Raw genomic sequence first — 7090 nt, 5'->3', positions numbered from 1 at the left:
CCCCACTCCCCTGCACTTGCACGCAGGGGTCCTCTGTATGCACCGCGCCCCCCACGCATGCACGGCAGAGACCCAGAGACCAGCTGGCCGGCAGGAGGCGTGCACGCATGGGGAGTGGGGCTGGGGCGATGGCTGGCGTGCCCACAGAGAAGGCTCTGCGTGCCACAGGCTCGCCATCATGGATATAGTGCAACCTGTTTTGTGCCAATGGGTTTAAAAGGACTTTTGTTATTAAGGAGACAGAACTTAGAAGTGAGGAGTGTAGAATCTGTAGTTCTCAAGATACTCTTGAATTCTAAATATTTTTAAAACTAAAAATGGTGGTGAGAAGAGGTAGGTCTCAATTTATGACAACTGGGACCAGAATGGCTGTTGCTAAGCGAGCATTGTTATTAGGTTAGTCATGCCTAATTCTATGATATGGTTGTTAAGTGAATCCTACAGATGTTAATGTGAATCAGAGTTGTTAAGCAAATCCACCTTCTCCCATTGACTTTGCTTGTTGGAAGCCAGCTGGGAAGACATCCAATGGTGATCACATGACCTCAGGACATGTCAACCATCATATTTTGGTTGCCAAGTGCTAAATCACTGTGGGATGCTGAAATAATCATAAAGGCGAGGATTGATTGAAAATCACTTTCTTCTTATTTTGAACAGTCATTGAATGAATGTTTTGGACTGGCTGTAGGGTTTATATTACCGCTTCCTGATATTTTTGTTTAGGCAGAATACTGAAATAAATATCTTGTCAATCTTGGCTCCTGAATATTGTTCCCTTACATTTCGTGGTCAAAGTGTTATTGAAATTGTTTCCTGCTAGCTGCTGCAAAATGTGAATTTCTGAGTTCTGCTAATAACCTTGGGATTTGAAAGTAATTTCCCATCCAAGTTTGGAACGGGACTGAATTTAATGAGTCTTCAAATCGGCAAGTCTTTGCCACCAACATGCTTGTCCAAAACATTTTAAGATTACCATATAATTTTGAGTTTATATTGCCCATGTGGATTAAGTGGTATCTATAATGAGATGTCATCCTCATCCTCTTCTCTCTTTTCGTGACCCCATAATCCCTTACGGGGTAGAGTCTGTGAAACTGAATGGAGCTAGCAACAGCAATAGCGATAGCAGTTAGATTTATATACCGCTTCATAGGGCTTTCAGCCCTCTCTAAGCAGTTTACAGAGTCAGCATATGGCCCCCACAATCCGGGTCCTCATTTTACCCACCTCGGAAGGATGGAAGGCTGAGTCAACCTTGAGCTGGTGAGATTTGAACAGCCAAACTGCAGTCAGCTGAAGTAGCCTGCAGTGCTGCATTTAACCACTGCGCCACCTCGGCTCATTAGAGTGTTTGAATGGCCAGATGCCTTTCCTGTTGCTAATGTGGAGTTTTGTTCAGCAGATATTCCCAGTGTGCCCAGAGAGAGAGAAATATCTGTCTCTACCTAGGATTGAACCCAGAGTCTCCCGATTGTGAGGCAAGAGCTCCCCCTCTAGGCCACCACACTACTCGTTTAAATAAGATGTGACGATCTCAAATTATTTTGAGATCATCAACTCTCAAGAGCTCCGTGCCTTTTTTCTTTCTTCCCATTCATCAGAATGATACTAGAACTTGAGTGAAAAGCTGAGGGCACCGAAGACACCTCCAAAAACTTGGAAACTAAAATGACAAGAAACATCAACTTTTCTGTTCTTTTACAGGTAGTCTTTGATTTACAACTGTTTGTTTAGTGGCTGTTCAAGGTTACAAGAGCATTGGGAAAAGTGATTTATGACCACTTTTCAACTTACGACCATTGCAGTATCCCCATGGTCACATGATCAAAATTAAGATGTTGGCAACCAGTACGTATTTATGACAGTTGTAGTATGTCCCAGGACCATGTCAGTGGTGAGATTCAATTTTTTTTACTACCAGTTCTGGGGGCGTGGCTTGGTGGGTATGGCAAGGGAAGGATACTGCAAAATCCCCATTCCCTCCTGATCAGCTGAGACTCGGGAGGCAGAGAATAGATGGGGGCGAGGCCAGTCAGAGGTGGTATTTATCGGTTCTTTGAACTCAGGGAGTGGGTTGCTGTCAGCATTACTGCTGGCTCAGTGTGCAAAAAATGCTCTGCGCACTTGCGCATTTGCTCCAAAAAGGGTCTGCGCATGCACACATTAGAAAAGGGAAAAAATACTTTTTTTGCAATGAAGATTGTTCTGCGCATGCGTAGAACTGAAAATCAAGATGGAGACGATGACGATAGAAGGGGGTCGGGGGCGTGACAGGCCTTGTTACTACCTACTCGGCCGAACCGATAGGAACCCACCTTTGTCCGAACTACTCAAAATGTCCGCTACCGGTTCTCCAGAACTGGTTAGAACCTGCCGAATACCACCTCTGAGTCATGTGATCACCATTGGTGACTTTTGGGCAAGCCAAGTCAATAGGGAAGCCAGATTCAATGAAGAACACTGTTAGTAACTTAACTGCGGTGATTCACTTAACAACTTGGCAAGGGAGGTCATAAAATGGGGAAAAAAATCACTTAACTGTTTTGCTGAGCAGTGGAAATTTTGGTGTCCGTTGTAGTTGAGACCTGTACTATAAAGTAGAAATTTGCCTCCAAGAAAGGAAGGAAGAATCAGCAAAAACCCTGTGTTTTTAATTGAAAACTGGTTTTAACGACCAACTTAAGCAAATTTGGGCAGTTACAAACCTATACACTTTTTTGTTTCTTTTGTTTTTCCTTTTTTTAATAGCAAAATAACAAGACAATACTGCCAACAGGAAAATGAACAACTGATGCGTTAGGCAACAGGGGACGAGATCCATTTCATTTCCGGAGATCATCTTCCCTTTTGCATAAAGTTTGTTACAGGGTGAAATCATGGGAGAAAACTTTTTTTTAAAAAATGCCAACAGAAATGTCATTAGAAAATGTGATTGCATTTGCACAAAAAAAAAAAACACCATTAAAAACAACAACTAGGAAGCAGTTTCATGGAAAGAGAAGTTAACCAAAAAAAGAGCTGATCCAAACGAAAATTGAAATCTCCTTCAGCAACTTAAAGAGTGTTTTTAGTTTTATAAGAAATGTTTTATGTGATGAACCTGATACGGATGACTTTACACAAAGGAACACAAGTAACCAAAATGAAAAGCAACCTGATTGGCATTGAATATCTACAAAAGCCCAGTAATTTCAAAATTATTATATACATTATTTTATAAACTTTTTAACACCAAAAACGTACATCTTTTACAAACCAGCCTGCTTGCAAACAGGTAAAATTTACACACAATTATCTTTTCTTATACAGTGCTTCAAGGAGAACTTAAGATTTATTTATTTTTGCCCCCCAAATAAACTTCCTGAAAAAGCAGTTATCCTGGGTTTGAAAAATTGTTCTGGTAAAGAATTCAATGATATGCTTAAGCTATGTTAAGTGAGGCCTTGAATTCCCACGATCCAGTTCAATTATTCTCTTAACACTGCCAGTGGTGAAGTTTGGTTATGGCCTGTAATACATTTGTAAATTATTGCTCTTTAAAAAAAAAAAGATGAAACAATCTAAGTTACTTACATCCCACTGCCTCTCCTTTTCTCTCTAAATGGGAAAAAAAAGTCTAGTGCTCTTCTGTTTGGTGCATAGCCTTGAAATAATGATCTCTCGTGGATAAACTTACTATGGGTTTTACTACTGGAGAGATGCAATGAGCAAAGAAAGGAAGCAGCCAAAATCCAATGTTTGCATAATCGTGAACAAATCTTTTCCCACTCCCAATGATATGGAATGAACTTGGAAGATGCAATTCAGCTAAAACGGCCCATCAAAATTTTGGAACGATTTCTGTTCTCTGGAGCAATATTGAAATTATTTATCTTTAGCCAGTGGTGGGATTCAGCCGGTTCGCACCTATTTGGGAGAGCCAGTTGTTAACTTTCTAAGCAGTTTGGAGAACCAGTTGTTGGAAGAAGTTTCCTTTTCTTCTTTCCCACTTTACAGGGCTAATCCTGTAAGGGAGGCAGGAAGGAAACATTCTGGTGTTGTTTCTAGCCTAATCTTTATTGCCCTGCTTACAGAAACTGCCTCTTACTACATTGTAACAGCTAAGGCGAAGCACCCATCGACGTGAGTGACGTTGAGTTGGCCATGCCCACCCCATCACATGACCATCGAGCCCCGCCTACTCAGCTGGTCATTAGGACAGAGAACCGGTTGTTAAATTACTTGAATCTCATCACTGCCTTTAGCTTGTAAAAGACCAACAACAAAAGCTGTAAATTAATATTAAATCACTTTGTTATCAAGATTAGAATGTGGAAGTCAAAAAGAGTTTTCCTCATTTTGTATGCAATTGCCATGATGGGTCCTACCTGTGTACCAAGTATTTACATAATTAATAATATGCTGGCCCTGGACAATACTACTTCAAGTGTGATATGGCTCTCATGACATAGACATTCTTACCATCTCGTAAATAGGAAGCAAAGAGAAAATGCTGAGGCCTGGACCTTTCGGCTTGAGGTGCAGCTTTATCATGCGGAATTATTATTATTTTTAGGAAAACACTTATTCTTGTGAACTTCAGCCTGCCATCTTGGTGTAGTAGGGTGAATAATAGCCTTTTGCATAGAACAAAACCTGAGTCGTATCAAAAGCAACGGAGCTGCTCATGGGGGTGGGAGGGGGCAGTAGAGCCTAAGGACATCAAGAAAATTCAAGATGGCGGATGCTTCTACGAGACTCAAAGCTGCCATCTTTAATTTCCTGGAAACCCTCCCCCCCATCTACTTAACTCACCAACTACACATTATTCAGCGTTAGATAGTTCTGAAATGCCCCGTTTCTGATGGTTGTTGGGGAAGAGAGATATTTTTCTTAAATCTCTTCCAAATTACACCCAATATGTATTCCCCGAGAAGCATCCTACTGAAAAAATAAAATGGTTCACACGGGTCTTTTCAAACCGTCCCACTTTATGATATGCCGAACTGATTTATGTATAGGGGCAATCAGAAACACGAATTTCCCCATCTTTGAATCACTGAATCGGTGGTAATTATCTACGTGTAGAGAGGCTGAGCGAAGACGGCCTGAAGCTCCAGTTGGCTTCAATGCCATTTAATCATCTACGGCTTACTTACTACTAATCTTTTTTCCCCAATGTCATCAACACCGATTGACAGATGAGTTGAGATTGGGATAAAGAGAGGAAAAATCAGGGTGATTCATGGTAAAAGAAAGTAAGGGGAAAACAAGAAAGACTATCACGCCGGCAGAGTAAGTGTGCATGCCTACTAATTGTGCTGAACTGCGGGGGCTTAGAAGCACCTGGCCAATGCATTTAGCTCGCTTGTCTAGAATGTTTTTACCTATGGCGAAGCTATAATTTAATAGCAGATTACAGGAGAATCTGAACATACACACACAGTGGAATGTATACATGGGCAATTCATTCTGAGATTAGTCAGCAACGCAGATTATGCTCTGGAATAAGTGGGACAGTGAGCAGCCAGCTGCTAGAAGAGAGGTGGGGAAAGGAAGAAGTGATGACTGCATAGGATCTGGAAAGACAAGAAGAGCCTAACATTTAGGGGTTTTCTAGAACACGCATGCAAAGATATCCAGGAGAAGGGTGAGAAATGTCCCTTACTTAGAACTACCAAAGGGTTTCAGTTTATTTTTATTTATTTCTTAATGGAAGACTATTAGAAAGTACGGGAAAAGGTATCTCACTTAAGTTCAGTTATAGTAGTAAATGTCCCCCCCCCCAAAAAAGAGAGCCTTATTTGAACATTCTTTTTAAAAGTCAGGAAGAATTTCTTCATAATAACTTGTGTTTGTTTATGTGCGGGACAAATTAAGTGCAACCGAACAATAGTCCAGAATTCAAATGTGTAGTAACTTTGGTATCCATTCAAAGCAACCCCAATGTATATATAATGGCTATGAGCACGATCAGTCGGAGGAGATGTTGATTATGTCAACTCTTCTGTGTGTCTATGTATGTGTGTGCGCACAGATACACACACACACACATTCATTCATGGTCATGAGGTGGTCAACCCACATATCAGCTAGTTTCTCTGTTGACTAAGCTAATTCATTTTCACACATTACACACACAAGGTTCAAGTACCATGTTTCCTTCATCCCAAAATATTTCGAAAGGCTGAGAAGGGTTAACAAAAACCATCATTTTATAAATGCATTATAAAAGAATGTCTGCCATATTTGAAAGCGAAGGCCAAAAGGGGGGGAAAAAATAACTGAACAGGAAGCACATGTTAAAGTTTGTACTATTCAGAATATTCATACCGGCCGTGTACTGTCTTGGCTTGAAAAATAATTTTTTACATACGTTTTTCTAACCAGACCATTTCTTATTAACATAACCCTTAGTTACAATATTCTTATAGCCTGAAACGGGAGTTGTAAACAACAGATTCGTTCAATTCCCAACGTAAAATTTAGACTTACAACGGGAGTTGTCATCAACAGATTCCTTCAACTTCCAAAGTAAAATTTAGATAACCTTTGTAAAATAAAGTTGCTCCCCTTGTTTATTGCGAGGCATTTGATTGAAACACTTGGCTTGATATGATCTATTAATCGGTATCCTCCGAGGCTGAAGTAAGAGTGAGGATTAGCGTGAGGACACCAGAAGTATTTAATTTATCAAGCCAAGTAAAAATAAAATTTGTCACTTGGGGTAGAGAATCTTTAGGAAATCTATCTGTTGGGATGGAAGCACTCATTCAACGAACAAGATACGGTTGAGAAACGGGTGTGTTGCAAAGGGGATGTGTAGTATGCGAAAGTCAAGAAGGCAACCTGTTGTGAGGTGATCAAAGCTACACCTTTCATGTGTCGTTATGTGCAACACACACAAACACACAAAAAATGAATGAGCCTTAAGTTACATGGTTGCAGCCCCCACCTTGACTTTGTCTGACCCCCCCTCCTCCCACCCCCGCAGACCAATCCCACGAAAGACCTGCGGGGACATCCCTAAACCATAATTCCCTTTCACCAGTAATCATTCATTTTTTTCCCCATTTCAGTTGCTGGTAAGCTGGCTTCTCCTGGCATT

The sequence above is a fragment of the Thamnophis elegans genome, chromosome 6 (genome assembly GCF_009769535.1).
Source record: "Thamnophis elegans isolate rThaEle1 chromosome 6, rThaEle1.pri, whole genome shotgun sequence".
NCBI lineage: Eukaryota > Metazoa > Chordata > Lepidosauria > Squamata > Colubridae > Thamnophis > Thamnophis elegans.
The sequence above is the reverse complement of the archived record's forward strand: the minus strand, read 5'-3'. Positions refer to the sequence as shown.